Raw genomic sequence first — 21331 nt, 5'->3', positions numbered from 1 at the left:
GTCTCTCTGTAGAGCTTGTTTTGCCGACCTGCCCGCCTCCTCACTGACCTCCAGAAGCTACACACGCAGAACTGACATAGCTTGTTGAATATGTCTCAAATGCACTTGTAATATCCTGATGGCGGGCACTGAAAGATCTCACACTCTTGAGGGGTGAAGGAGAATTCCAGCGGATAAATGCATTTCATGTGTTAATTTCCTCTCCTCAATGCTTAGCCAAGCGCACTACTAACATCTCCACTGAGTACAGTCCTGTATAATTTGATATATACTTTACTCTTTTTTTCTTGAACTGAAAACAAGCAGCTCCAGTTATCTGATGTTATGGATCTTTTGAAGCTGTGTTATCTCCTGAGCCAGTCCTCACACATCTTATAGGTCTATCAAATGGTCAGAAAGAAGAAGCCTTGAAGAGTAACTCAAATGGTTCTCTCTACTGTAAAGTAACATTGCTGGGGGTCAATGCCATTTCTGCCCAAAGTCTGAGTACAGATCAGAGTGAATAGCAAATACTACCAGTGTTTTTTCTTTTGTGTTTGATATAAATCAGTAATAGCTGGCAGAAAACCATAGTGACAGCATCAATCACCCAAAACAATCTGTTGTGCCATTCCACTAAAACACAGATGAGCAGGTTTGACGTAGTTCTACACAGATTGCATTCATATTATACGACTGTCTGCCTTCTGTTTATGTAATAAAAAGTATTTTATCTCCCTGTCATGGAGAAAAATGTATGACTTAAAATCATGGAAATCATATCTGAACCATTTGGTAAAGGCTCATTATATAGATGATAATAATAAAAAGCTGTCAGTTGAAGAAAAAAGTTTTTTCCTCTCTCTTCCAAAGGAATGCAAACAAGTATCAACAAAGGTTAATCATTTCCTATTAAATCAGTGCTGCTGCAGGCCTTTACAGATATCCATGCGTCATTACAAGACAGCAGAGGGCAGGCTTACTCCATGTATTGGACTTCCACCACAGTCTGTGAGACACTGATGTGTGTTAAAATTTAAAGGCCTCTCCCTCCACCAAGCTCATCACCTCAATCATGTCTCCGCACCTCTCTGAGTATAAGTCTCCAAAAAATGACAAATGCTGATCTCCACCAGGTACAATCTCCCATCAGAATGAGATTCAGGTGTGCGGCTCCGCTATCAGGGTGAGACGGCGCACTTATGGTTTTATCAGTCTGCAGCAGGAATCAGCTGTTATTTCTCTGCGTCCTTGTAATGACAATACTGCAAAACTGCAACAAGCATTTCACACCGTTTCATATCAGTTCTGAGCAACATGCATTACCTAATGCTCCACAAGCACTGTAGTGCATTGCATGTGAACGGAGTGAGCGTCCATCAGAGCAGTGCGGTAAAACTTACTCAGAGCTAAAACAGATGATAGAAAAATACTTTCTGTAATAATTCATGCAGAGAATGGAAAGTTGTAGTACACTTTACACACTGCTTTCACATGATAATGCTCTCGTTCCCTTTAATTTATTTATTCTTTTTTGTAATTCTCTTTTTTTCAGATTCGTGGCCTAATCCTGAGATTTCTTTTATCTTCTTAAAAGTTATTAATATGTAACTTTTCCACATTCCAATGTTTCATTATCCCAAATGTTTTCAGCAGTTTTTAAACCTTGAGAAACACGTGATTTTAATCATGGTAACTGTATGCTTCATGTGGTCGCCTGTCAGTAACATGTTGTCAGTGGTATGGTTGCCGGCCAGAAGCTCAGAATTGACTTTTATCCAGTTTTAAGCCCCATTTTTAAGATAAACTTTTTGCACCCTGGTGTTTTTTAACTATATATTTTAACTTTTTGGTGGTGGTTTTTGGTGCAAATTATTAGATAACCAATTCAGATCACAACACTGAAAATATGACGATAACAACTATGCACTTAATGTGATATTTACTTCACCATAAAATAAAGGCCATAAAAGGTGAACATGTCTTTATTAGTTGCCCTTTGATTGCAGATCCTCGAATGTACTCCATACAGGTCTCCATACAGGGCAGTGAAGTGCAGCTTATCCTTGTGGGACCTGTCTATCAGTCTTTCCTCCTCATCCTCCTCCTCTGTGTCGCTATGACTCCAGCTCTAAACCTACACACTCTCTCTCCCCCCCCCCCCTCCATCTCCTCTTCCAGATACAGTACAATGGCATACATTCATCCATTCTGTTTATTGTGTTTGAAGCAGGGGAGTAGGGCTTTCCAAAGCCCCCAGATCAGTCAGTGTAGGAAGCTGGCAACGTGGGTCCCGCTGCAAAAACAATACCCTTTCTCCCAGATGGTCCGTGCAAGCAAGCGTGTAGCTGCAGGGGCTTAGAGGAGGCAGAGGGAGAGAGAGAGACAGTGAGAAAAACTCCTACCATCCAAGTAGCAATGTCCAGTGGGTTTTTATCTCTGAGTCCCATACCCCTGGCATTCAATCTGTCTGCCTGGCTGTCGGTCTAATGCTAATCTCTACTACCTCCTTCCTTCCTTCCTTCCTTCCTTCCTTCTTTTCTTCCCTCTTTCTTTCATTCTTCTTTTCTTGCCTTTCTTTTTTTCCTCCGTCAGGCCATGTGTCTTTCTGCCAGTTGTCAGTGCCATCTGTCTGTCTTACCCATGACAAGAACATGTCTTTTTTTTTTTCTTTTAAGCCAGACAAACCAGAACAGGCAGATGACAATTTTCAATAATCCACTGCTCTGGGACTCTCTCTCTCTCTCTTTCTCTCTTTTTCAATCCTTCTCCCTCTCTCTAGTTTTTGAACCTGTCTCCCCTGCTGAGTAAAGCACCACTGAGATGGGGATGGAGAGAAAATTCATTTGGCTTGGTCAATGATATGTTTCTTACATAAGAGCACCACTGAGGTGTCGCTCTTATGTAAGAAACATGCCATCGACAAAGCCTGCAGCTTTACCCTTTGAGCGACAGAAAATAACCTTGAGAGAATAAAAGTGAAACGAGGAGGGAGAGAGAGAGAGAGAGAGAGAAAATGAGAGAGAGATAACATCTGTCATGGTAAAATTAGAAGAAGACTCTTTTTAAGGTGTCATAATGTGAATTTCAAATACTTTCCAATTAAATCCTTAAGTCATCCATGAGTCCAATTAGTACATAAAAAAGCTCAAAAAGTGTTCCCAGGATGTGTGGGCCGGTACTGGAAAAAAACCAACATATTCTCACTCCTAACTCGTCACATATGGACGCTTGGTGAGGAGCCTTTGGCATCATTTTTCAATGTGCAGAGGCAACATATTTTGAATGAATGAAGCAGAGTCACCAGGAGGTGGTTGTGGTGGATAGGTGCCGTACAAAGTGACTGGCACCACCTGGAGACCAAGGTTCTCCCTGTGGTCTCGGAAACAGTAGCAGATGCCAAGGGAATGGGTCCTGACTAAACGTCCATATGTGACGACTTGGGACTGAGACCACCCTGGAAAAAAAGAAGCTAAATTCTGAAGTTTACAGAGAGTTATTTCAAAGTTGTTCAGGTGATAAAACTTTTCAAGTGAAAGCAGATACTCTATCTAAGTATATCTATGCAAATACACATGAAGATGAAAAACAACAATACTTCAAATTTTTGCTGGTGAGAGAAAATAAATACAATACACAAAGTAAAATGAAAAAGACTCACTGATTTAACATCACAAAACACAAAAAATGCAAAAGGACAAATAGAAAAAAATGGATTAAACAAAAACCAATATCCAATCCAGATTCTTTCACATGGCTCTGAGGTAAGACACAAGTTGAGTTTGACTATTCACTTTATATTGGCATTTACTTCAGAAATGACAGTGAATTATGTTTTCCATGAAATATATAGAGTTAATTAACACAGATTCAAAAAAAAGTATTTAACACAAGCTAATTAATTTACATTGGCATTTACTTTAGTAGTTTATGTTTCATGGATCAGTTTTTAACAGTTTTGCCTTAGACAAAGAAAGATAAGACCAGATCACAGGCAGAGAGGCCAAGGGGACTAGTGGCTCAAATACTGCTCAGCCAGTGGACTGTCAAAACATTCATTAAGTTTTTAAAAGGTTTTACCAGCTCTATCAGTGTCATTCATGCAGCTTCAAGCAGTTTGCATTAGTGACCGGCTACAGTTGGCACAATAATGCTGGCTATTGCTGTATTGCCTTATTATGACTTTCTTTGGCAAATGTTGCTATAACTATAGCTGGCTTATCGTCAGCATAGCTGTGGAGCATATCACAGCTAAGCTAACAAGAATGAAGAGTGAATGACTTTTTGTAAATAAATTAACTGTATGTTTCGAGGATATGAAACATGAAATAGTCCTTTATTTGGTGTAATTACAATGCTTTAGGCTCATTTAAGTATTTTATATTGAAGTGGGCCAATGGAGGAGCGATGGAGAGTAGATTGGTCATGATAAGTTTATACATCATTTTTTTAGGGTGCCAAAATATGAAAACAATTTCAAATTATTGCAAGTTGAAGCCTGAAGCCCTGCATGGATCTCATTAGTACAGATAAATCTCAAAATGTAAGTAGTCTTAGGATATGTGCGCTCTGTATAAGAAAAGAAAAAACAAATCAAACAAAAAGAATATGTATCCTGGAATGTCCCCTTATTAGGTGTAATGACGGTGCTTTTTTAACACCATCAAATGCACAAAGCCACTTTATGTTAAAGTGTTCACTTTTTTGCATAATGGGTTTTAATAAGTTCAGGAAATATATATTTAAAGGGAAGAGCCATCTTTGTACACATACCCACACAGCAAAGTTCAACCTAACAATAACATACTCTTGACAAAAATGGTGCACTTATCATTAAACTGAATCACCTTCCACCCATTTTGTAAAGTGGGTCAGAGAGATTAAGGGGGACTGGGTCATTGCAGAACTCCGACAGAAAGTTGTTCAACCGTGACCCCTTTGAACCTCTTATGCCACTGCATGCATGCACACACACACACACAAACACACAAACACACGCACACACACACACACACACACACACACACACACACACACACACACACACAATAAGGTATATTTTATTGTCCTTCAGTGAAAAGTTGTTTTGGACACTAGACGACTCCTAAATGTTGCAACCTGACCTCTGTACAGAGGTACAGCCAGATCTGCATTGTAATTACCATGAACCTTTATCAGTGAGTTGTGTAATACAAACCACACGCTAAAAGAGAAGCAGAGATAGAACAGAAGAAGATAGGAGATGGTATAGAGCTTTCGTAGGTTGGTTTTCATGTAGATGGAGCTTCTGTATGTTTCACTGATAAACCTGACGGTCATGTCATTCAATATTCTGAGACCATCTCAAGTCAAAAGAAGTTTAAAACTTGGAGCTATGGTCTTCTGTGATTGAACACTTTGAGCTTGAGCAATACAAGAAACTGTAATTTTGTAAAGGTTGTATTTGTAAATTTTGCTATTGCTACACAGGCATTTATAGCATCAATAGAGAAGTAGAGAGTATTTTTCAGTTTTCCAGTTGTAAGCAGTCACAATCATAATGCTAAGAAGCTGATTTTTAGCAGGTATAATGTTTACTGTGTTAATTAGCATTTTATTATGCTGTCATTATTTCTGCGGAAACCCTCTTCCTGTGGTTAACAGATTTCAGTTTTGTCATTCAGTGACTTGCTGAGAGACTTATCGGTTAATAATAACTGACAAAACAGAGAGAGAACAAAGAGCTTGTTTACCACGTTATTTTGTGGCCATGACAGTCAAAACGATCGCTGCAACAAGAATGTCACCTAAGTGCTTCAAGCAAAACAAAGATTTTGATGATATTTCTTTGGCAGAACCAGAGAAACAGAAAGCACAAGAGAGGAGAAAAAAAGATTCCAGTAACAAAGAACTGTGAAGCAGGAGATGAGTCCTCGTTCCATTGTAAAGATCAGTGAGCTCTGGCCTGCAGATTGAAAAATGCTGTGATTGTCTTAACCTTAGTGAGTCAACCTTGTCAGACCCATCTCCTCTGCCATCGATCTGTGGCTTTAGAGCACTGCCTCTGGATGCAGTAGGCTCATTACAGGGACACATCAAAGTTTTTTTTCTTTAAGTTTTTTTGTCACTTCTACAACAAGACAGATATTGTGTTTTTTTTAAGAGTTTTGCCTCACTGTAGTTCCACCACTCCACCGTCCCAGTGTTTTGTTTTTGCCAATGAGCCAGTATTACTCACACTTACTCACTCACGGCCTCTTAGTCACAAAACCAGAAAATGCATCTATTTCCCTGGAAACTCAACACACCGGTGCCATTACGCTGTTTTTTAATCTTCAGCTCAGTCATAAAATCTAGTTTATTTTTGTTGCAAAATATGCAAAAAACCTTTTTTTTTAAATATGCAATTCAGCTTGTGATAAAAAAAGAATATATATATATATGCTCATGGGATAGTGTGAAAACAGAGATCCCAAAATTAAGCAGACTTGGCATCTCCACCAAACGCCACCTCCTCTGTGTAATTTTCTTCTCCATCAATATTTCCTAACACATTGATGATTTGCAAGCACCTCTCTGCAGCAATGCACAGCTAAGACTCCTATGATTTAAGGCTTCATTGATTGTCATGAAATGAAAAGCACTCTAAGAAAGAATGGTACTTAATGATACCAGAGTGATGATCTCATGGCATGCAGGTGCTGATGAGATTATTTTTTAGACAGTGATGTATTGGTCAAAAGCAGGATTCTTAATTTATGAACTCAGAGAAAAGGAAGAATTTTTTTTTTTTTTTCCATTTTTCTTGAAAAGAAACTAAACTCTTATTCGCCTGTGGGTGTTATTTTTGCTGCCTGTCTTCTGCTGCAGTGTGGTTGATAATTGGACAATTATTAGCAGCTTGTTAGTGTTAATGATAGTTTTGCATATTCTTAAAGGTCCCAAATTTTACACTTTTCTGATGTTTTATCTTCAGTTTTAATATCCACAAGAGGATATATCTTGTGGTACCAAAAACCATATAAATGTAGTTTTACAGCTCATCTCAGGCGTCTCTTTGGAGTTTTAGTAACAACATGCCAATGAACCAATCAGAAGCAGGACTCTAAGCCTGACACAAATTAAGTCTGAAAGGGGACTGAAATACTTTTATCGTCAGGACAACAGTGCATAAAAGGACAATGTGAAAATAATGTGACAGTGTGAAAGGTGGGTCTGGCAGTGATGAACCTACAGAGAATTACCAGCGGAATCTGCTTTATAGTGAGGTTCAGCTCATTGTTTATTTCTCAAAAGGCTGTAAAAATACTGTCCACTACCTTCTCAGCTGCAAACAGCAGACAGACACAGTCAGAAACTGGAGCTTGTGATATTTCCCTCAGGAGCTGGTGGAGACCAAAAACAGAGCTGGAAGAAAGGGATTACTGGACTTGAATTATCAGGTGGACACAAACAAAACTCCACATCAATATGGATTTGGAACTAAGAACCTGTTTGAGTCCATATCAGCTTGAAGGTGATGATAAGTTGGGTCAGTATTGTGTTCACTAGGCATACTTCTACTTCTACCTCTGCCCCCAAGCGGCCAAATAAAATCTGTTATTTTGGAGGGATAATGATTCACTGTTTATGAGTTAGTTCACTTTTGACTTTACACATTAAAGAGATTAATATTCTGAGTTCAGGTTGACCCCCCATTCCCCCACTCCACGTCACAATTCAATAGGGATTGCATTTATACAATGACATGTACTGAATAAGATACCTTAACAATGTTTTATTTGTTTTCCCTTTGGAAAATATATTATCTGTGTGGTTTTTCAGTGATGTCTTGGTCTACTTTTGACTGCTGCTTCCTCTTAATCATATGATGAAGAATGCACATAGCTTTTGGAGAGAGAACAGAGTGCAAGGAAGAGAGGAACTGTGAAAGATTGAGGTAGAAAAGAGATATGGCATCAAGAGGGAGGGAGAGAGAGAAAGAGATTGGTGGCATCGTCAAAGAAGAAGAGAAATGATCCTGGGAACTCTGTCTGATTTTTCGCCTGGTGAAGCACACAAAGCCACCAGTGCAAACACCTGCAGATTTTTATTTTCCATGCATTTGTTATCAGGCCTGTGTTTTATACTCGGGTCCTATAATGGTGCGGTAAATCACAGCTGACAAGTCAGGAACAGTCATAGGCCCACCACTCCTTAAAAGGAAAGACAGATGATGGTGGGAAAAGGAGATGAGTTATTAAAAGCAGTGATGTCAGTGTAGAATAAGAGATTGAGAAATACTGCCTCTGTGTCTGAAAGTGGCTGTGTGTGATGTAAATGTATCAGATGGATTAATACAGTCATGTACTGCAGTTTGTTTTAATTTGTGCCATTTTACTTTCTTGATTAAGTTAAATGCTTGGCAGGGGATCAACACACGATGGACTGTCTGTTTAAAAGTCTTGGAAATATTTCTACACAGCTTCAGTGACTGAAAGTGTGGACTGAAGTCTGAACCCTTTTTGTTGCTGTATATAATACAGGCCACAGTACTGATGTCACATCCAGACTAGCTTCTGTAACTCAGTGCAATCTCTCATTGAAGATGTCTTTCATCTACCTGTCCAAAAAGGAAAACTTTGTTCTGGAGTGTACCATCCATAAGAGGAAGAAATAACTACAGTGGCTTCAGAAACTATTCAGACCCCTTCATTTTTTGGAGACTTAATTGTGTTGTAGATTTTAATTCAAAATGGGAAAAATTGCCTTTTTCTGCCAAACAAACTACACTCAACATATTTTTAGACCCTCAATTCAGTACTTTGTAGAGGCTCCTTTGGCAGCAGTTACAGCTTTGAGTCTCTTTAGGTAAATCTTTAGAAGCCTTGCACACCTGGATTCAGAAAGTTTAACCCTTTCTACCTGGCAGATCCTCTTGAGCTCCATCAGATTGGATGGGAAGTGCTGTCTTCACCACAGATGTTCTATGGGGCTTGAGTCTAGCCTTTCGCTGGGCCACTCAAGGACTATCAGACTATCACTTGTCCCAAAGCCACTTGACCATAAGACTGTCAGTGCTGCTGAGATGGTTGTCCTTCTGGCAGGTTATTCTGTCCCTGCAGAGGAATTCTGAAGTCCTGTTAGTGACCATTGGGTTCTTGGCCACCTCCTTGACCAAAGTTACTCAGTTTGGCTGGATGTGCAACTATACGTAGAGTCCTGGTGGTTCCAAACTTCTTCCATTTCACAAGTACTGAGGCCACTGTGATCCTGGGAACACTCAAAGCTTTAGCTATGGTTTTGTACCCTTGCCCTCATCTATGCCTCACTGCAGTTTTATTGCAGAGGTCTACAGAAAGCTCCATGGACTTAATGGCTTGGTCTTTATCCTGACATGCAGTGTGAATTGTGGGACCTTATATACACAAGTGTTTGCCTGTATAATCTATGTCCAATCAATTCAATTTCACAGTAAGAAAGTAGAGGACGCAAAACAGCTCAGCAGTCAAATTTGTGTAAATGACGTGAGGTGAAAATTCACTTCACGTTCTGTCTAAGCACAGTTTTAGACAGCTGCTGTCATGGATAAATTCTAAGTGTTTCCTCCTCATTGATGATATCCTCCACTTTCTCTTCTAATGTTATCTTTCCACTTTTAGCTGTAATCTCTGCTGTCTAAAACCAAGAGTGTGGTTTCCACTGCAGGGAAAATCAAACTGAACTCAGTATGTAAATGAGACTTAAACTTTCACATTGTTAGTTTGATTTACTCTCAGTTTTCATATAGTCAAGCCGCAATAACTCAGATGATCAGTTATTACCTGTTCTTACAGCAATTAATCATTTTCAGTGATGACATCACCCCCCAGTCAACTTAAAGGCTTGTGCTCTTTTGTCTGAGAATTGAGTCTTCCCAATTCATGGTTGTCTAATTAAATATACAATATGCATTATACAATACAAATACAATATACTTATATACTCACTTCACTTTTGAAAATAAATTGTTTGTTTTGTTTGTTGAAAACATGAAAATATGCCTCCCTGCCCATCCTCTTATATACTCTCCTCATCGGACAAATGTTACAAATCATATACTGTTCAACAATTATGTGTTTTGCAGAACCTGGACGTTTGGAAATCATAGTTTCATTTCATCTCCATGGGGGTACTTCTCGCTGTAGTGGACGGAACAACTCCTGCACACAAAGACATACCGTACACACACATAATCTCACCCTGACTTCTGTTTTCAACCCCACACAGTAAATGACTCTCTGTTCCCTCCCTTCCACTTTATTGATTTGACATTCATTATGAAGTCAGATTTTTTCAAGCGTGCCAAGACATGAGTTGGAGGTGAAAAAAAAGAAAATAAAGAATAACATGTTTATTGACTGTAACCTCCGCAATCAAGAGTAGGCAAAGTAGCAACAGAAGAAGAAAAAAAAAAACATTTCCATCCTATATAGTTTTATATATTGCTCTTTTTTTTCTTAGCTTCTTTTTCTTCCCTTTTCTTTTAAATCTTCACGTCTCTACCAGCACCGCCCTCCCTCGTGCCTCTATCCATCACCTCTGTTGTTCTCCCTCTCTCTCTCTATGCCTCTCTGTATCCCTCTTCCCTCTTGTCTAAAAAGGCAAATGAATTCAACCCTATTTTGTGTGTAATTGTAAATGTGGACACATCCAAAGGTCACTGATTACATCAGTGTCTGGTGGGATCTGGCCCCCTGTCTGTCCTTTATGTGTGTGTGTGTGTGTGTGTGTGTGTGTCTAGATTTGTTCTGTGCCACACAAAATTTCCATTTTGGCTCATTTGAATGTGTTTTTAATTATCTGCCCTCAACAGGCTATTGAGAGAGAGAGAGAGAGAGAGAGAGAGAGAGAAACAGAGACTAATTCAGGTTGTATAAGGGACATGCATTAATGACTGAATGACAAAATTCAAATTAATGCCAGAGAACTCAATTTGCTTCATTCCTTTTCTCTGACACCTCGGGCACACTCAAGCTGCACTGTTAAAAACTTTCAGCACTGAGGAGGACTTCAGTGTTTACTGTGATGCCACAGACTCTTCATGTTCTTTATAGTCCTGATTTGTACCTTGACCCAGTACAAGACCATACTTCCTTTCCTACAAATCTTAAACTTGACTCCAGGTTAACTTTACTGTAATCCTATTCCCAATGCTTAACTTTAAAGGAAATCAGGTTAGCAGAATCAGATACCTCTTTTAAATCGCTTCTTAAAACTTTTATTGTAGATATTTTTCCAATTTTACTTAATTTTATTGACTACCCAAGGCAAATTTGTCTCTCCCTAATAGATTTTTATGGTTTTCATTTTCACTGGTGAACTTTTATTTAATTCAGTTTTTATTGCCCAGATTGACTTGACTCTTTGTTTGTTGGGTTTTATTGATTTTTACTGATCGCCCTCTTGCTGATGACATTGGTTTATTTGCAATATAAAACTAAAATACTTTAACTGTATTTCTGATTTGCATCTTTTAACTCTTTGCCTTTTTTGACCTGCATGTTTTATGCTGCTGCTTTTTGTAAAGCACTTTGTAAAATGGGTTTAGAGTGCTCTATATATAATGATTAGATGATGATGATGATTATTATCATTATTATATAAAGCATAAAAAATTGAGGATGTTTTTTTTCTTCTTTTTGTAAGTTTATGTCTAAAATTTGCAAATTATTTTGGGAATTTAATTTTGTCTTCCTCTTATTATTGCTCTTGTTTTTGTCTCCCTGACCATTCTGTGTTTTGTACCTTGACGTTACCTCAGTTTGTTTGTGTGGTATTTTGGTGACTGGTACACAAGTGGAAGGAGAGGAACAAAGAGGTGGCAGGTTCATTCAGTTAGTTAGGTTAGCATAAGTTAGCAGAAAGCAAGCCTTTGGTAATTTAGTGAAAATTTGATGTTAGACCTGCAGCAATGAAACAGTGAAATAATGCTTAAAATCTAAATAATGCATTTCAATTAGGCACTCTTCAACCAGCAGATGCATTTAAATCAAATATCAATATTTAATGTGGTTAAAGCAGAAACATTGATGAGAACTCTGCTAAATTAATGTGAGTGATTCTTACATTGTTAATTCATTTAATGTTTTTACTCATATATGGACAAGCATATAGCAAATAGCATGCACCCATACCGCCACAGCGAATACTGTGCAGCCTGAGCTAATTTATGATGCCTGTCGTTGAATACCTAGAGCTAAACTCTAAAACACATACAGAGCAGCACAAGAGGCAAACAATTTATAAACAAATGCCTGTGTGTTTAAGCTTCATACTGTCTGAAAAGTTTCTTCTTCACTTCATTAAACTCCTGCAGCCATCTGAAGGCAGCAGGACACAAACAATGATAAATCCCCAGTATCTGACTGTAGAAGAGCTACGACTTTGAGAAGCATTTATGATGCCAGACACAGTCAAGTCCTAGCATCAGATTAATGTGATCATATAAACATGTTCACCAATTCATTTTTAATTATTTATTTTTGTCATCATTGTACTAATTAAAGGTCCCCTATTTTACACTTTTCAGTGTTTTATTTGAAGTGTTGATATCCATAAGAGAATCAGAAGAGCCTCTCTTCTGATTGACTGACTGTTTTCTGAGTGATCCCATAAAAATATAGCAGATTTCAGGTAAACACTCAGAGAAACCGAATCCTGCAAGGTTGGATGGTGGGTCCAGATGGGCTGGGCTTGGGGCATGACGGAGGGCAGTGCCTGCTTGTTATGACATCACAAAGTTACATAAAGTCCTGATGGCTCGTTTTAAGACTCAGTTTCTGAATACAGGCTGTGTGCATTTCTCTGTGGACCGAGCACTTTGATACTTTCACAGTATTTTTATAGAACCTAGATCTGATTTATAATCAAAAAATACATGGACATTTACCTTTATACAATATGGGACCTTTAACTATTAAAGAGCTCTTCTGCCAAAGCGAAATGGCAGGTAGAGATGCCCACATTGTTCCTGTGTCCAAGACCTGCTGCTTTGTGTTTGTCATTGAGCTTGTAGATTTAAACTGAAATTTTAATTTTCCTTTAATATTTTCATTTTTCTATCAGTGGGGGCATGTGGTAGCCTTGCAAAAGCCTTGCAAGTGCAGTTTTTGATCTGATATATATTAGTCTGATGCTCAAAAATAATGATCATCAACTGAGCCTGGCAGCTGGAGGAGGGGTTTAAATAACATGACACCAACAGGATTGTGTTTTGAATCGTGTGTCTATCTGGAAATGGATCATGTTTGAATGACAGCCTTCAGATATGCACCCAAGCTCATTCTTGACACACTGTCACAGTGAAGCTATCATATGATGTCCGTCTGTCTGTGTGTTTTTGTCTACACTCTTCTCTCCTACTCTCTCTCTGTTCTTCTTCTGTGTTTCATTCCCCAGGGTTCATAGTTTCATTTCCAGTCCTTCCCTCAAACCCCCCCCCCCCACTCTGTCTTTTGGTTCCCTTTTCTCTCTCCTTGTCCTTCTCTCCCCCCCTCTCTCTCTCTCTCTCTCTCTTTGCTCTGTATTTCTTTAGGTACCTCCTGTCTGCCTCACCACTCTCTTTCTCCCTCTCCCTCTTTCTCTCTCTTTTTGAGTGACATATTGGTGTGAAGAGATGTTCCCAGCTGGCTATGCAGTCAAGCCTGACAGTGTGACTGTCCTCTACTGAGAATGAGTGAAAGAGAGACAAAGAAAGAGAGATGAGATGAAAGGTGAAGGGAAACTGAAAAGGAAAGCAGAACGAAAAGAGTACACACATCAAAACGGAAAGATACATAACAATAAACAGAGCAAAGAGATAGCGTGAGATCCCACCGAGGCCTTGCTCACTATGATTGCAGTGGTTACAGTCAATAAACAAGCTCTTTCTTTTACCTTCCTCCTTTTACTTGCCATGCTTTAAGTAATGTAACTTTAAACCAAATCAATAAAACAGTATGAGGCAGTTGTAAACAAATCTTAGGGTCTATAAAAGCCTGTGTTTTCTTTTGTGGCGGTGTTGAGTGTGTCTGTGTGTGGGCATTTGGGCATTTAAGCAGTCTTTACAGAATTACTACAAAGTGTTGTTGTATGTGCAGTGCTGTGGTAGATTTATGATCATATCCGAGACTTGTTTGTCAACATGTTATGATAATTTTAGGTTTACAACTATCTCTGAACTTAATTAGCTAACTGGCTAGTGAGTGTGTATGTGTGTGTGTGTGTGTGAGACAGGCAGAGATCAAGAAATAAAGTGTAGAAACAACAAGAACTCTGGGAGTCACCAAATCTCAACCCAATTTGAAATCTTCCAAGTTTAACAGTAAAATCATTTCAAGTGTTGCAGCGTACGAGCAATAGTCCAAGCTCTCCTTCCTCTGGATAATCAAAATAAAATGTGTTCAGCAGTGGCTTCTGCACATGGAAAATGATTGTGATATATATATATATATATATATATATATATATATATATATATATATATATATTCAGTACAGAAAGTTGTATCTGCCCCATACCCACAAAAATTCAACAGGAACTGAATGGACATGAACTGATCTGCTACCTCAAATTTGGACCTTCTCAGAGGATCATGGCCATTTGTGTTGTTGCCTCAAATGTATTTTCTAATGATCATCCTAACATCCTAATGTTTGTAATGCAGTGGATTCCAAACTTCTGAAAATCTCAAAAATGTTGGCAGCCCACATCTGACCCCGTAACAGCACAGAGGCCAAATAATGCCTCAGAGCACTTTTCATTTTAATGATAACAGTCAAACATTCAGGACTGAACTGAAAGCAGGGGAAGCTCAATTTTTCTTTTTTGTTCGATGGGAAATTCACCATCTGTGTCTCAACTCTCTTTCCTTTTACCTCCTGTTTCTAACTAGATATCCTTGCAATACTCCAGTTTTTGCCATGGATGTAATCTTTTAGTGCACAATCAGACTGAAAAAAAGTTCGTATAATTGGAAAAAGAAAAAGAAGAAGAGAAAAAGAAAAATTAATTTAAAAAAAAATTTAATTTATTTAAAGATCATTTCATTGTAAAAATTCAATTTAAAAATTTTAGTACATTATTTATATGGTTATGAGAGGATATATATATATATATATATATATATATATATATATATATATATATATATATATATATATATAAGGCTGTCAAAGTTAACGCGTTATTAATGCGTTAACGTAACATGCCTTTAACGGGAGTAATTTTAACGCTTGTGACATTTGAACCTCGGGCCACTCTGTAGCTAGGGAAATCAGGAAGCAATGCACCGAGGTCGATGCCGTCGTGAGCAGTAATGGATAAAAAAGATATTTTGAATGGCAAGTTCAGCTTCAAAGTCTTGCCAGATGGCTCTCTTGACAGGACAAAAGTAATTTGTATTTATTTATACCACCGGAGTACGTTTAGTCTCAAATACCAAAATTGGTATCCCCATCTGTATTTTTTTTTTTTGTTGGGCTTTTGTTTTAGTTTATTTCAGCATCTTGTTTTATAATTCAGTTTGCACATGTTAGTTACTTGAACTGAGAGTATTTCTCATTGTAGCAATAAATAAACATGATTTTTTTTGCATAAAGCAAGCATTTGTCTATTCTCATGTTGAAAAGAGTATTACAATTTGAAAAAAATCAGTTTAAGGTACATTTAGAACAGATTAAAAATATCTGATTAATCATGATTAACTATGATCACTCATGCAATTAATCGTGATTAAATATTTTAATTGATTGACAGCCCTAATATATAAATATATATATATATATATATATATATAATTTTTTTTTTTTAATGTATTTATTTATTTTTTTAATAATTGAATTTTTGCTATTGATTTGTTGGCCCACTTCCAATACATTCGTGGCCCTCCAGTTGGCCTTGGCCTTCAAGTTGAGTAGCACCAGTGTGCTAATATTTTCCATGATAATTGAGCAACTTCCAATCCATCACTTGAATAAGTCAAAATATACTGTACATGACTGATCACTTTCATTTCATCTACTTACCTTGTTAGGGACAAACTCTGGCATATGCTCCTTTACTAATGAGAGATTTCAGGGGAAAATTGGGCAGAAACAAGAAATGGCTCATGACTCACCTCATTACATTTGTGAAACTCTTCAACTTTGTGTCTATTTGTATTTGTGTGTGCTGAAGTGTGTGTGTGTGTGTGTGTGTGAGTGTGTGTGTTTCTGCTTCTGCACATCCTGAAGTCCAGTCAAGTCTTGCACATCAGGTTGCTAAAGGTTATAGCACTGGAAGGTGTTTTGTTTAGTGTCCTCATTTTCCCTGCAATGTATAAACTGATTTTTTTTTTCTGCTATGGTACTGTGACTATTTGGTGTTATTAACTTTTTAAACCTCTTTAAAATGAGGCAAGATGGCAGACAAGGGATCAGCGTGGACTGCCAGCTGTGGGTGGTCGTGTCGTTGTGGACGACGGACAAACAGTGGTTGTGATATTTTTAGTCCAGCATCTCTTTGAATTACAATTTAGCACCTCCTAATCTACACCTAGTGTCAGTGCAGGAAGCTGTGTGCCCTTTAAGCAGGGAGGCAGAAAGTAGAGGTGATGATGGACATGCATGCCTAACTGAACTTTGTCCTGGCTGTTGATATCAGCCTTAATTAATAACGTTGTTATTGTTGGCTTTAATTAACCATAACTATGATCAAACAGTAGCCCGGCACATATATGTAGAAATTTTGACACAAGATGTTTAAAAAACCTAATTGAAAATGATGCTGACATTCTGGGTTGTGGGTTGGATATTTTACCATCTAATTTACCTGCAATGTGGAATGTAGTAATTTATTTTAATGTGATAAGTAACAGGGAAGGATTTACACATGTGTCTATTATTATTGAAACCTATAACTCTGATATCTGTTTCTTTAGGCTTGTATTTGTACTAAAGTAGCTACACAACAAATTCTTGTATTCTCCAGATTCTGTCTGCTACATTTACTTCTTTAATGTGATGTACTGTATTTTCTGTCAAGACAAGATTTGGTGGAGAGACATATGATAAGGAAGAATGCAGGCACTGAAGGGCTGAAAATATGCTTTGACCTCTGTGTGTTTCAGGTAAAAATCATTATTTTATGAAGGCTGTTTTTTAATTTACAGTCAGATGTAAGATTTAAATATCAATCAAATCAAACAAATCAATATTTGATAAGGCAGTAAAGGACAGTGCTTTATTTAATGAGGCCCTGTGTGCATACACATACATGTTGTTGAGATCTATAAGTGAAAACTGAATATGACTGCATGAGGGGCTAGTATAATAATAATAATGCAGCAACTTACACAAATGTTTTTTTTTTTTTTCACTTAATTATCATTAATTTGGGAAGTATGATTTTCATAATAATGCATTTTGTCTAGATGCATATAAATAGGTTAAATGCAGGAAATACCTTTTAGATACTGTCAGGGGTTTGTCTATTGTTAATTAAAGTTCCATTATTTTACACTTTATTTAATGTAATCAATTTTACATTTATTTTACACTTCATGGTTTATTATCAGTAAGAATATATATGTTTTGGTTTTAAGTACCAAAAACCATCACAATGTAGATTTACAGTTTCTCTCTCAGGTTTCTCCTTGGTGCTCTAATAACAACAGATCAGTGGGCCAATCGGAAGAGATGGGTCTAGATAGGCTGGGGCAGAGGGCAGTGACTGCTTTGTTGTGACATCACAAAGTAACAGAAGTCCTGACAGCTCATTTTAAGGCTCAGTTTCTGAACACAGGTTGTGTGAATTGCTCTGTGGGCTGAGCACTTTGACACTTCCACAATATTAATATAGAACCTAGAGCTGCTTAATAATCAAAAAAGACATGGACATCTCACTTTATAAAGTGTGGGGCCTTTAAGAAGTTGGCCTCTTGTGTCCACCCAACTAAACAAGCTGGGTTGTGAGCATGGAATGTTTTGCTAGACCTGAACACTGGACTCCAAGTAAGAGATACATTTTACATTGAGATGACCTCAAGGTGAAACAAACACTTGTGATGAAGCAAACTGGAGCTTTGACTTACCACACCATATTCAGCAATCTTAATAAATCCATGGCTTTATCCTTTGCACTACTTCATCATGACTTCATCATGTCTGCCCATCAGCAAAGAAAGACATATCCTTCACAATCAGTTCTTGAGCTCTCCCTCCACTGACTTTGCCTCAGAGAGACATATGAATGGCTTTGTCAACTGATTCCCTAATTCACCGTCACCCATTCCAGTGGTGTGGCCATGTGTTGCTCTTCACAGCAGGAAAGAGTCGATTCAAGGTCTGTAGAGTTTTGAATTCTGGGTCCCATTGTGCGTCACCTTTCATTTCTCCCTACTTGTCCAGACAAGAAACTGAGAAGTTTCAAAGTACACTTTGGATGTCCACCTCCTCCTTTGCCCTGCACACTTCTCCAAACCCAAGATGATAGAAAAATCCAGAGAACATGATTCTGTGTTTCTGTGTTCACCCTGCATCCCAAGAAGCCCAGTTGATGCTACTAAACGTGGATCAACAAATTATGGAAAGAGCCATTTTTCATGTTGATGACACAAAAGACCTATTATATAAATGTGTTTGGTCCTCACAAAGCAGAGTTACTTCAATGGAACAAAGTTTACTCTTTTCAGAGAGGATGATGAAAATATGGCATAATCCATTGTTCAGATATTCAAAAGATCCATTTAAAAAGCATGTTTTTTAAGGTGGCACTGTTCTTGACCTTTTCAAAGCAAAATAGACAGTATCTATTGAGTACATCCTAAAAAGACAGACAAGCAATCGTTTATTTATTTTGAGAAACTGCACAACTGTGTCTTTCGTGCACAAATGCAACAGTTCATCACAAAGGAACATGATTTTTTACAGACAGTGGAGTAGCATGTTTTGAAAAGGTTTTCAATGAAGTGAAAGCAGTTTATCTCTGTCTCTCTTCCCTCTGTCACACATCTCCACAATAATTAGATGGCTAATTAAGGACCTTCTGTCTTCCTCAAGTGCCTCATCTCACCCTCTCCACACACACACACACACACACACACACACACACATTCCCAGAAGAGACAAAGATTTATCTGCGCTGGGTGTGAGGGTGTCACATCCAGATTCAAATGAATGGTGGCTTGAGCCACATGGAGTGAGAAGGATTCTCGCTGGTGTAGTTTGCTGCTTAATGACACATATTTTTAGTTGACTAACAGGGAAGCTACACAAGGAATGCTGTATTGGCGTATAGCGTGCAGGCATAACCTCAGCTGTCCATCATTCTTACTTTCTTACTTTGAATGTAAACTGCAAAATATTAGTGTCTTTGCAAACATCCTACAGAACTGTGTGTAATGTGGTTTTCCTGCCTAGAATCAATACATTTCTCTTAACATTTCCCAGAATAAAAATCACTACCTGATCTTAAGGATGTTTCTTCATTTAAAGTGTTTTTAACCAAAAACAGAGACTCCCATAATTTATATTTAACTGAAAGCATTTAACCCTGACCATACTAAACTACACAATGTCTCCTTAACACTGCACAGATTAGATAACTGCTCATTGTTTATACTATACACAACATCACATAACCATACAATTTGACTGTACATAATATTTACTGTGTTCTTTTCATATTGTATGTCATAGTTTCACTATAGTTAATGAAAGAGAAGGAGAAAAGTGAGAAAGATGAGAGATGGTGTTTTTAACCGTTGTACTGTTAACTCTTGAACTGAGCTGAAACCCAATACTTACATCCTTGGCCTCTCTGTCAGTGTTGTTTGCTGAGCTCAGCCAGAACACAATGCAGCTGGAGGCAGTGCAGAAATAACTGGACATTGCGAACTTGGAGAAAACTGAAAAAAGGCAAAGAGAAATGTTCAGATTGCAATGTGCAACACTTTCATAGTAGTCACTTGTATATAAAAATTTTACTCAACAAACATTTGTGGTGTAAATACACCAGCATTTTTAGATGATCACTTTTGTAAACATGACTTTTTTTGGCTGGACTGCAACACCAGGGCTAACCCTATAACCTGAAATGTCCCTGACTGACTGACTGACTGATTGACTGACTCCTGCAAACACATTTACTTTTTTTCAAACAAACTGGGTATAAACCTGGTACATAACTGGACTGTGTGTGATGCTGACCAGGGGCTTAGGGCTACACTTTTTGTTAAGGGCAGTCTACTGAGCTCCTCTGGTTTCCTTGCTGCTTGGGAATTGCAGGAAAGCAGAGGAGCACTTTCACTTCACTGCGCCTTGCGTCCATTACACCAAATAAACTACTTTCATTACATGTATTATTATTACTAAAGGAGGCAAGGGAATAACTAAACATAAGACACACTGAGCAGAGAGAGCAGGAGAGAGGGAGGGAGAGAAAGAAGTCATCTGTTACTGCTAAAGAAACTAGCAGATCTGAATAGCATGTACACAACAGAAAAACCACCAACCAGAAATGAGACAATATGCTTAATGCAGTACAGCAATAAAAGCCCAGTTAACAAATAATGGGTTTCTGGCCACTGAAGTGGTAGAGGGCTTTTAATTTGAAATAACTACAGGAAGTGTTGAGTTTGTATTAACGCATAATGCCGTAACTTTAACATGGCAAATGGGAGCAACAAGCAACAAGGCTTCTAACAACCAACATACTGCCATGACAAATTCTACATATCAAACTGAGGGAGTTAGAACTAAATACTTGCCTTAGATAAAATTTTGTTACGTTCTGGAGTTGAGGTTAATAAAGGCTTAACTATGGTGAATCCCAGACAGAGGCTATGCTCTGTGTGAGACCCTGTGTGTTCTGTTGTCAGATGACATCTGACAAAAATCAATCAAATAAAATCAAGAAGAAAGTGCCCAGAGGAAAGCAATCAAAGCTCTGGTCAACACAGCAGAAAAGAGGAGTGACTGGCTGTGGCTGAAGAAGAAAGATCCCATTTGGGCTCCGAAGTGACCAAAAAGAAGCCAACCACGAGACGCACACCCAGGTCTGATCATCCTGCGGTGGGCCTGCCTCGGGTGTCTTGTGATAAAACACCCAATGACGTTGAGGTACACAACACAATGGCAGCCCCATCTGGTGGTCATTTCCAAGATCAACTTCACTCTGATAGGGAAAGTGCTGAATCAAAATCAACAATCAATTAAAAACATCTTGTCTGTTAAAGACAATGATTTTAAAAAGATCCAGTGTCTTGCAGTGCACAGCTGATGTGACAGTCCTGCATATAAATGTATGTATAAAGTCCACACATTATGTATTCTGCTGGTTTATACAGGAGCCAGGTGTAGGCGGCAATACAACAACTCTAAGCAGATACTTGGAG

The sequence above is a fragment of the Trachinotus anak genome, unplaced genomic scaffold (genome assembly GCF_046630095.1).
Source record: "Trachinotus anak isolate AG129_WGS33_773 ecotype Australia unplaced genomic scaffold, CSIRO_AGI_Tana_v1 ptg000013l, whole genome shotgun sequence".
Classification (NCBI taxonomy): domain Eukaryota; kingdom Metazoa; phylum Chordata; class Actinopteri; order Carangiformes; family Carangidae; genus Trachinotus; species Trachinotus anak.
This window is presented reverse-complemented; position numbering follows the sequence as displayed.